At 34.1% G+C, this 12,358-nt stretch overlaps 1 protein-coding gene across 6 annotated transcripts in view; it reads right to left on the bottom strand.

The window, feature by feature from the left end:
• The window catches only part of EPHA5 (EPH receptor A5), a 329,244-nt gene that overhangs the window by 66,152 nt on the left and 250,734 nt on the right, over positions 1-12,358 (bottom strand). The window lies entirely within an intron of this gene.

The following is a 12,358-nucleotide window of genomic DNA, read 5'->3' as shown; positions in this document are numbered from 1 at the left end:
TTCTAATTATATATTTTTACTATATGAAGAGCTAGGACCCATTAGCCTAAATACGTAAAGAGTATGTACATGTAATTTACAAAACAAGTAACGAAATAGCTAATGACTACACATTGCATATATATTAATGAACCTATCAAATCTCAAAAATAAAAAGAAGTGCAATTAAAAACACAGAACTATTTTTCTTCTATTAAATTAGCAGAGCCTGGCTGGTCTGTGAACCACCAGACAATTTCATGCACTGTTGGGGGGAATGGTAATTGGTACAGGGATTTCAGAGGCCATTTGTCAATATGTATAAACAATCTTAAAAACATTCATATTCATTGACCCTTACTTTGAATAATACAAATGTGTTCTAAGGATATTGAGAATAGAAATATTAACCACTCTCCCCCAAAATAACAACAACAACAAAGAAATCAAACAAATAAACAAAAAAACAAAAGGGAAAGCTTATGGAACAGGTTAGACATTAAAATATCAAAGACGTATTAAAGTTTGGCTTTTAAAACATTTTCAAATACACAGGGAAATTTTATTTTGTAATGTTAAGTCAGATAAAAACAGAAAACAAAACTATAAATTATGAAGTCAACTATGTATACAAAAATATCAAATATATATGGCCAAATATTAATATTGCCTCTGGTGGACAAATATGATGGATTCTTCTTTCTACATTTTTGTGTTCTATATAATTTTAATCAGAAAATTAAAAGATTCAAACATCATAAAATAGCACCCGGTAAGAAATTAGGAAAATCTTCTTAACCATGCCAACTATGTAACACATAATATAAAAAAATAGACTGAAACTTATAGGAAAGGAAGATGGCAAGAGGATTTGCTTATGTCAAGACATTGATCTAAGGAAATGGCTGTTAATCTAGCCTCCAAAATTCTGTTGGAACATAGCTGAAGCAGTCCAGTAATTTGAATATCTGAGGTCTAAGGCGATATAGTGCAAGGGGTGGGCAGATAGAAGCAGGATTGATAGTGATTTTTACTTTGGGACATAAGATGTGCTGAGATGATTTGCTGATAGACTTCCAAGCTGGGTTAGTTAAGAGTTCTCTTAGAGTGGGGGGTTTTCAGAGGATTGGAGACACAGGAGCAGGATCCAGTCACCTTGGCTTTGGGAACGGATGGGAATAAAAGGGCCGAACTGCACAGGCTCCAACCAGATATTTGAGATGTGCAGAAGGACTTTGCATTTCAATTTCTTGGATGAAGATTTAGAAGACTTAGGGCTTAGGCCAAAAGATATTGGGTGGTCAAATAGAGATCTACTTGGAATTCAAAGTAGCTATTTCCTTATTGGGGTTGGGGAGTGACAGTGCACACTAGCACAGGTTTGGAATGATTAATTATAAATCTTTAGGACTCCAGGAAAGAAGTTTATCCTGGCCCTCTACATTCCAAATGACTAGAGAAGAGATGCATCTAGTTGGCCACTATATGTACATTTGAAACAGCTGGAATGGGACTAAGTCAGATATAGACATCAAAATAAATTAAGGTCCTTATATGTTAGAAAACGTAGAAGTCACACAAATGTAGAATTCTGGCTTATCTTATATTTGTCTCATCAAAATTTATATATAAACAATGCTCAATATCACATTCATGTGAATATTGAATTCATGCTGATTTTGATAACTTCTTAGATTTTACATCATCATTAGCATGATGAGATAGAAATTAGTTATATGGGTGGCTAAATTTCATCTTGAAAGTTTTCTGAGGAAGATTAGACCTATAGACTGGCATTTTGCTGATAATTGTTGATGTAGCAAATTAAGAAAGTCAGAATAATCCTACAAATTTAATACTCATCCTGGTGTAATAGTTATGCTGAACTAGGTATTCTTAAAAATGTAGCATTGTGTTGCTGACATATATGAAGATCTCACAAACAACTTTAGTGGTAAGATTTCAGTATATCTAGGAAAATTAATATTAATATAGAAAATATTTCACTTATATCCTACATATTTTACTTATATTCTATATATTTTTAAAGATGTTTGTTCAACTCTGCTCTGTGAGTGTGTTATGATTATCTTTTACATTCTTATGTGTACTATTTCTCCATATTTTGAAACAGATATTTCTTTGTATTAAACAGGGAAAGTATTAAACAAAGTATTAAACAATTAAAGTATTAAACAAAGTTACATGACTTCAACTGAAACTCAAAATGGACAATAGATTAAAAAAAAATGTTGGCATGATGTGTTCATCATCTTCAGAAGGAATCAGTTTAAAACTATGCTGAGTAAATTTGCCTCAGGAAAATCAAATGAATTAGGCATAAGAGTGTCAAAGCAGCACTAGGATTTCCCGATGTCAGAGGCATGGGGAGCTCTTACAGTTGGAGGAGTGTCTGTGAGAGACACTGGAATATCTGAATCCTATGGAATGATCAGTCTAGAGGGACACTAGAGGAACTACATAGTTGCTCTTAGAACAGCATAAGAAAATCTAAGAAACAGAGAGGCTTTCTTCCAATAATCACCACAGGGAGGTCCCAATTTGCCAACTCGATGATATCTTGCTTTTCAGGATGGAAGTGCTGACGTGGAAAAGAGGCAAAAAAGCAAACCCAAATAAACCCTATTATAAACTCCCAACCATCTTTCTTGCCTTTCAATCTACCTTGACTCAAGAGTACTCAATAATGCCCATCATGGAGATGTGAAACCCAATGCCAGACCACAAGAACAGGAAAAAAAGTTAACAGGTCATTATAAATAATAATTTCAAATAAAATAATAATTAAAACCTGCTGACATTGCTATCTGCAGTACTGATGGCTACAAGAGAGTGGAACAATGCCTACAGACTATTGAGAGTGAATGCATGCCAAAGAAAGTGAGGGGAGTAAGAAACTAAGAGAGAAATGAGGAGTGAGAGATAGTAAAACAACTTGGGCAAGCAAGATAATTGGGATAAAATATGTTTTGTAGCACTATAACTATCACAGCCATCAGCTATATCTGAAGTCAATACTTCCACGTGGCATAATAAAGAATTCAGCTGTTCGAGACTGAGTTGCTAATCCATTAGAAACATTTATTTCTTCCCAGGTTCATGCAAGTTTGAAAAAAGAGCACAGATCTTGAAACAAATGTGAATTTTAGCTGGTGTTTAAGATCATTTGAAACATTCTGCTGTTCATTTGCTTCATTTCTCAGCAATGAGTATACTCCTAGACATAGCTCAGGAAATTAACAGAATTTTTGTTGAAGAGGTGGTCTAACCTTTGGCACAGGGCAGTGCTATTGATTTTCTCAGTAGACCTGGGTATCAGGTTCCCGTAAGAGCCTGTGCTATTGTGGACTCTGAGAGATGTGGTAAGATTCCTAGAAACTCAGCAGAGTCTTCCACCAGAGCCCAGTGTCTTCCGGCATGCCAGCCGGTGCTCTCTTTCAGATGAGGATCCCATTCTTATAGAAATGGTGCTTCAGACAAATGGAGCTTCAGAGAAAATGTGTATTTTGCTCTTGTGGTTAGGCTTTTGACCTACCCTTTGCTTCATACTTGTGAAGAGTCTCTAGATTCTTTGCTAAAATAATTTTCATCATTGCAAATCCATGATATTAATTTGTTATCTCAAGTACCACAGAGTTTTTGCTTCCAAATGTTTGCCTCGATATAACTTCCTGAGAGTTGCAGTGATGTTTACATGTTTGATCCGTGAGAAGTCGCAGGTGGGGTATTCAATAATGTTAAGCAATTGAGCCAGTAACCCTCTTGGGTTCAGTTTCCTAGGACGATTTACTTCCCACAGTGGGCAATTAGTTGTTGCTATGCTCCTAGTCTTTCTGGCACTACTCTGCCCTGATCCCCATTTGCCAGTTATTAATAAATTATGATCTGCTCTCTAATTATCTTTGATTCAGAGCTTTTGAAGAAAAAGCATGTAATCATGAGAAAATAGAAGGGATAACAACTCTCAGATATTAAATCAATACACATGCCTAGATTTATTACAGTTTTATAAAGTCATATCTATTGCTAATTCATAAACCACTGAGATTTGCTTTTAATGAGCTCTTTTCTAAAATGACTGATTGCATGTGTGATCACAAACACTTGTTTATTTATCATTATTTTAAAATAAAATAGTATTAGATTAAAATATTTTCATACAATACTTGTTCTTATCAAAACTTATCAAGTTCTGAAACTATATAATCCTACTTATGTTAGAGAGGCCAAGCACAGGCATACCTCAGAGATATTGTGGGTTTGTTTCTAGATGACCACAATAAAGCATATATTGCAAAAAGTATATGAACATCTCCATGATGTCCCTAACCTAAAGAGAATCAGGAGAGAAATATAAATGCATTGATGTATATTATTATTTATAAAAGCTAATGTTGCTTGACATCACCAGGTGCATCATCACACTGGTGTTATCCTGTTCACATGTCAAATAAATAATGTAAACTAGTGAAGATTTCTTAACCCTACGCAACATTTCTCTGAAATCATTGCATTTATTTTGTGATAGCATCAAAAGTTTCCTTATTCAGGAAGAAAGTACATTTAGGGGTTAGGCATTCTATTGTGCTATGTCAGAGTTATTAACATTTTTCGTTTTCCAAACTATCAACATTAATAGGGAAAAGTGAGACAAAGCACTTCAAATGGAGACTGATGCACAGTTTATCTTTAATTCAATAATTTATGAGATATTCATTCAATTGGGTTATGTGGGAGAGCCACAGAAGTCTTTATTCTCTAAATACTTACTGGCAGGCAGAAGTGAGAAGATATTTACTCAACGTACTATAATTTGTGGTTGAAAGTGTTAAATTCCATGAAAAACTACTGCTATATTGTTCTGAGACTTAAGTGGAAGCACAGAATGCTTTGGTGAAGGGAATTGAGGAAGGTTTTATGATAGAAAGAAAGGTTGATGTGGGTCTTCACATGCAGGTAAGGTTTAAATATTGAGAGAGAAAATGAAGGATATGAAAAATGGGACAGAGTGAGAACCTCTTTCCTCATTCTCAGTTCACGTGCTTTGTACGAGACTGACCCTATCCTTCAGGTTCAGGCGTGAACTCCTAGTGTGCAGGGCCACGCAGTGCACCTTCTCCATACTCTTCTCAATTGAGATCCCAGCGCTATTGATCGATTACTTGGTGGAGCTGTGCATCAGGTCCTGCCATAAGAGCTCTTAGACTGAAGTGCAAGAGTTCTGAAATCAGAGCTGGGTTCAGCACAGTGACCATTCCCCCTTCAGTGACCCAATAATTGTCTGGTTTCCTGCTACCCCATGGACCACTCCTTCTCAGTCTCCATTGGCTGGATCTTCCTCCTTCACTCTTTCTATCAATATCAGAATGCTGCTGGGCTCCGCCCAAATAACCTCATTTAGATCAGGGGCTTTAAATACCACATTTGTGCCAGAGAATTCTTGACTCACGTGTCTCCAATTGCATAGCAGACACTATTTTAGCACCTGGATCTACAAGTGCTTGTACTTTGGATTTTTTTTTAATCTCTGGAATTTTTCATCTACATAATCTATAATTCTCTTTTGGATTAAGCCACTTTGAATTTGGTTTCTGTCATATGCAACCAAAGGAATCCAGGTAAAAAAACACATTGATAATGCTGGATAGGTGGTTTGAAACATATTTTCAAGAATATTGAACTCCAGATTCACTCCCCTAGTCATTGGACATTTACTGACAACGTACATTATAACCTGTGTTCAAGATGAACATATATCTATCAGGAGAGACACATGTAAAATGATGAACCAAAACTACTTCAATTGGAAAGAAAGTTTTGAGGAAAAACAGATTAACTAGCTTTCACAAAATCAAGAATAGTCATGGAGCTGGTGACATTTGATATGTGTGATTCTAGAATAAATACAACTTACCAGGTGCAATTTTCAAGTGAAGAATGGAGGTAAATTCACTAAAATTCGTTGTACTTTTTAACATCGGTGTCAAGATGTCACTGACATTAATATCTAAGAGGTATTCTATTCATATTACTGATCAGTTTGGAAAGCTGGAAAGTTTTTAAATGTTAACCTATTATTTTTAGCAGTGACATTGCACACAAGAGTTCAGTTTCATCAAAATCATATAGTTGAATGATTATAATAGGAAAATTACACAGTGAAGAGCAAGGGTCCTAAAGTTAGAGCTGCATGCTAACTATATATCAACTGAATACAGTAACTAAATGTATACAATTATTTATGTTCTGGACATTTTCTAATTGTATACAATAATTTATGCAGTAGACATTTTCCCAGAGCGGGGAAAAACTCACAGATAAAAATCCCTGCCATTTTGGATCTTATATTCTAGTAGAGAAGACATAAGAAAACAACAGAAGAAATATGGTATCTAATGGCAGTAAGTGTTACAAAGAGACAAATCAAGGTAAGGGAGATCTGACACGCAGCAGAAGGAATTATGGGAGATCATTTTCGTAATTTCAATTGAGAGGTTGTAATCCAGCAAAGAAAGAAGGAGGAAGCCACGTGGTTCTCTGTGGCAAGAGAGCTTTAGACAGCAAGAGGAGCCAGCACAAAAGCCTTAAGGCTGGCTTACTTTACAATATGCAAGAAACAACAAGAAGATAATTTTATCAAGTATAAATTGGAGATAGAACTAATACTGAGACAGACTGGTGTGACATATTACATATAAAACTCTCAGAACAGTATCTATTAGTAGGGAGTGTGCAATTCATGCTAGACAATATTACACTTATTATCAATATTATTATTGTGTTACTTCTGTTAGGCAAAGAAACTTCTCTGAAGGTTTTATAATATTCCATACCCTTTAAAAATGATTCACTTAAGATATCAAATGCAGGCAGAGCCCTGACACTTGTCTGAATTAAATAATTGCATTCAAAATGCCTAAATAATTATTTTATTTGGCTCCAAATGAGCTGGAAGAAAAGTTTTTCTAAACCCAGAGGAATTTACTACCCAACCATTGTTTTTTCCTAACATAAGAACTGTGGCAGACCTGTATAAGAACTCAAATGTTTCTTGATTTAATGAATTGGATCATCATTTTGGTCCAAAGAAAAAAGTTACCGCGAGGAGAATGATGCTAATTTAAACTCTTCTCTTTCTCTCTAGCTGTTGTAATTCTGTTTATGAAATTCTGTCCTGTTATCAGACCACTAAATTAAACTGGAAATATTTTGAGAAAAGGACATTGCCTTCCTATTTCATATGCCCAGGACTTATCTTGGGGTTTGATATTCAATAGCTGCTCAATAAACTTTTATAAAGCCTGATGGGGAAGAATATGTCATTTACAATCTGTTATACTTTAAGATACCTGAAAAAAATTACAAAAGGCTAAATTTTGATATTATTTTCAAGTAATAAAAATACCTAAACCTGTGTTTTACATAAATCTACTTTTTTTCTCCAAATTTCTGACATAGTTTCAGAATCTTAATTTTGATAGATTAGCCTCTCTGTACACTATCCATTGACTTTTGGAGAATTTTCACCTCAGGAAACTAAGAGACGTTTCAAACGGATTGAGTTTCAATTGTTTGATGAAACACAAAGGGAAATAGGATTTAGCAGTTTTATATTCAGCCACAGGATTGGAACATGACCAAGAAAAACAAAAGAAGATCTTTTACCCAGAAAATAGTTGATCTTTTTTACAGGCATTAAGCCACCCCTTAGACGAAATTTATCATCTCAGGAACATCATAGCATTAAAGTCACATATGAATAACCTTAAAAAGCATATCAAAGGCTAAGCAAGCAGCTTGAGGGGATCCTGCTTTATCAGGAGCTAGAGATGTTTTGGTTTTATTTTCCAATTTTAAAACTGGCAAACAGCTTTAGCTTTTTGGGTTTATATGGAAGAACATGTGCAAATATGTGTGGGAGTGCATGGGTGGTAACATGCGTGTGTCTTTAACCTCCTAGTGTACACGTGGAATTAATTGAAATAGAAAAGCAAAGCTATGAATTTTTCTCAAAATTTAATTACATTCATGAACATGTAATAAATGAGGATCAGTAACTAAGTATTCAAAACATACTCTTTCATCCCGAGATGTCTATATTGAGTGAGGTTCAAAGAAGAAATTGTTTCGGTGTGAAGAAGAATTATTTCTGTACACCAAAAGATGTTTTCCTTTCTATTGTCTATATCACTCAATCTTGTTAACTTAAGTTTCATATCAGGCTACGAAGTGTCCAGTAATCAATTTTCAGAATTAGGCCCCAAAGGTGAAGTCTTCACAGAGAAAAAAAAGCCAATTTAATAATGTCAGTGACCATTTTCAAAGGAAAGAAACAGAGGAGGGAACAAACTGAAGCATTTTCTCAAACATGTCACTGAAAGAGTGGGGAGATGATAATCATTAGTGAAAGAGGGGTCGATTAAATAATTTAGATCTATAAAATAGTACATATAAGAGAAAAATGCAAAAAATTAGTATATAATAAGAACGTTATCAGTGTGCATGTCATTACTGATAAAAGAGAAAGATTAATAAACACAACGTGTTGTGCATCTCAGGGGTTTAATTTATATTCAACCCAGGATAAGTAGCTTATAGTTCACTGCGGATGTGTCAATTGTTTCATAGGCCCATGAAAACACCATTTAAAATAGAAAGGAAGTAAAGAGGAAAGTCTGAACCCTGACGAAAATGTTCTATGAAATATTTAGCGCCTTTAAACAGGAAGATCACACAAGTTCTAAAATTGAAAGAATCTTAAGACGTAATTATTCTTCACTATTTTTAAATAGGACTTTTTCCTTCAGGATCGATACTCGTCTATGTTATTTTCAACTGTACCTAGGTAGGAAGACTCCAAAAGTTTTCTGCATAATCAATTTAAGCCTAAAAAGATTAGAAGGTCTTTGCTTGATTTGTTTTTCATCTTTCAATGGATTTTAGGATAAAAAAGTTCATTTATTTTTTTAAATGTATTAGTCCCATAGGATTCAATGTGTTATAATCCTCAAATTTCTTTGCTCTAAATAAAAATACAAATTGTCAGGGAATATGTATCCTCAAGATATATTTTCTCCTGGGCCCAAATGATGATATAAATTGTCACTGGGTATTGCATGCATGTGATATTGATATTTTTGCCATATATCAAAATTAATTGATCTATATCACCGCTAAGGAGTCAAATCATTTGCAATTAAAAGACATTTTACCCAGGAGCAAATATTTGGTTTATAATATATTCAAGAGATTAAAAATTGATAAAAGAAAGTAAGTTCAAAGTGAGAGGAATGTCTAAATGTTATATTTTTGTGTATGTTTATCAACTGTGTTTTGTCACAGGGAGGAGGGAGAAACATAGATAATTCAATGTCCTGAGACCATTCCCAGAAAAGGCTTTTTTCAATAATTTGCTAGTACTCAAAGATACTTTCCAAAATTTGTGTTAGGTTTTGGATACATTTCTTCATTTAATTTTATTTTTCTTTGACAAATTTTTAATGAGTTAATTCAGGATACTCTACATACTACAAAGTAGATAAGATTTTCCTAGTCCAAACAAAAATTGCGAAGTTCATTGTTTCAAATGAGACAGGAAAAATCCTTCACAAAATCATATCATTTAGCTTTTGAATAAGTATATCTACGCAATACAAACATAAAATAACTTGTCCATGAAACGTAAAATACAATGGCCAAAGATGGCCAAAGACATTCCCTCATACGACAAATGTCCCCTGAAACTCATGAATGTGCATTCAACAAAATGAAGTAATAAAAATTTCAGGGGGCTGGCCCCGTGGCTGAGTGGTTAAGTTTGTGCGCTCTGCTGCAGGTGGCCCAGTGTTTCGTTGGTTCGAATCCTGGGCGCAGACATGGTACTGCTCATCAAACCATGCTGAGGCAGCGTCCCACATGCCACAACTAGAAGGACCCACAACGAAGAATATACAACTATGTACTGGGGGGCTTTGGGGAGAAAAAGGAAAAAAATAAAATCATTAAAAAAAAAAATTTCAAAAAGTTTGCTGGTAAAAAAAGATATAAACCTCAGATTGTGTTTTGATAAAATTTGTTTTCCTTTAAACTGCAAATTTATAGTCTCAGCATCATAAGCTGTGCATTATGAAATTTAAAAAATTAACGTGAGTGGACAATGCACAAATTCAGAAGGTGTTGCTACTTTTAAAAAGTAGTATACTTCTATGAGACAATACATCTAAAAGTTTATCTTACCAAGTCTTAGATTTAGTTATGCTAAAAATTAAGCTTTGTCTCTTGGGTGTAGATGTGATTCCTGTATAACTGAGAAATTATACTAAATTTAGTTATTATTTTACAGCAAATTCAGGTAACCAAATAATAAGAAAATTGAACTGTCTCACAAACATTTTGTCTAATCCTACAGAAGTAACAAAGTGAGTTGTTTTTTAAGTCAATTTTATATATATTTATATATATTTGGGAAGAAAATATTTTGAGAACAGGGGCTGATGCACACCCAGGTAAGCAAGAATAAATGACTGAATGTCATCAGTAAATTCACATTAACAATGCTTAGGTTAAATAAATATAATGCACTAAGTCTACAACAAAACACCTTCTATATTAGATTTGTTCTTTAACAAACCCTCAAACACAGAAATTTATTGGATTCTAGACCTTAGCTCTTTCCACCATTTTTATTCATTTCTCCTAAGTGTGGCCCCCCAAATAAAATATCTTCTTATGATCACCATATCTCTAAATAAAACTAAAGCCTCTGGATTTATTGGAAAAGAAGAAACCAACTAATATCTCAGTCAGAAGTAAATAAATGATATCACAAAGCAGCTCTGCAAATGTATCATATATCTACCCTTTTGGGATAGAAAAGACACATTACCACATTGTAGTTTTCATAGTAGTTGCAATTCACTAATTTAATTATCTTCTTTGATCAAAATCTGAGCAAAGTTTTTACAACAAGATTGGTGGAATTAGCTTATCTTCCAGAGAGCAGAGACATAGTTGGAGCATTCTCACCGATGACTTCAGAGAAACAGATTAGCGGGACACTAGACAACCAACCTTCAGACTGAGCAGGGCTAGCTGTCCTCAAGAGAACACAAACTGCTTCCCAGTCAGAAATTCTAAAAATGTATCCTTGCTATTCTAACATTAAAAGTAAGCAATGGATTTCGACATATATTATTAAGAAAACTTTGAACACTCTTAAATGAACAAGAACTGGAAGAAAGGGAATTTTCAGATACAAAGAGAAAGGATGTTCAAACAAAGTAACAATGTTTTATGAATATAATTTGATAGTACTGTAATTTAAGTTTATAGTCATAAATATTTTCAGAATAAAACATATAGTATATTGAAAAGTACCTAACTCTGTATATTTATGAGTTGAATAGATGCTGAAGAGTCAAAAGTAAATGAGTAGAACAGTAACAAAATCAATATGAATATTGATTTCCTGACTTTTTTTGGATCTTACAGCACATTCTCACATATTTGTGCAGGTTTAACATTTCCAAGACGATGTTCATCAACTTTTCTATAATAGTCTAACACCAAAACATTTTCAAATGGGCAGCTCTCATTACTGAATGGTCCTTCTCACAATGGCCTGAATGAAAAATGAAAATATGTTTGCTGTAGGAACAGAACACACTCCTGTTTTTATTTGTTAATTTTTTTTAGAAAGGTTGATTATGCTCAGCTTAATGTCAATGCATACCTTCCACAAGAGCTCTTTTTGGGACTCTACCTCTTTTATTCTTGTTCAAAATGAAAAATGTAGATATGTAATACATATATTAACGTATATACTGATAAAACATTCAATAAGATTCACTTTAGGGGCCAGCCTGGTGGCACAGTGGTTAAGTTTGTGGGCTCCACTTCAGCCACCCAGGGTTCAAGGGTTCGGATCCTGAGCACAGACCTACACACTACTCATCAAGCCATGCTGAGGTGGCGTCCCACATACAAAAAGTAGAGGAAGATTGGCACAAATGTTAGCTCAGGGCCAATCTTCCTCACACACATACAAAAAAATCACTTTATTTTAGCATACTCTATGATTGATGTATTCAGGTTGAAATTATTCAGAGGCTGAAAATAAAAGCAGTCATAAAAAAGCATTGGTTATTTCTCAAAATCCTTGTTTGTCAGAGTGTCAGCTTTGTATTCATCACCCTGTTAGGATAGAATGCTTGCTAACTAGAATTATTAGTCCTATACCAGGCACAGACACAGGTCTTCATAAACACTAAAATTGAAGCAGGTAACCATATATACTTTTGAAAAGAAAAAAAAAATTGATTAAACAATTATATCAGAAAAAGATATGGTTATATTAATG

Source organism: Equus quagga, chromosome 3, assembly GCF_021613505.1.
Source record: "Equus quagga isolate Etosha38 chromosome 3, UCLA_HA_Equagga_1.0, whole genome shotgun sequence".
In the NCBI taxonomy this organism is placed as follows: domain Eukaryota; kingdom Metazoa; phylum Chordata; class Mammalia; order Perissodactyla; family Equidae; genus Equus; species Equus quagga.
This window is presented reverse-complemented; position numbering and strand designations above follow the sequence as displayed.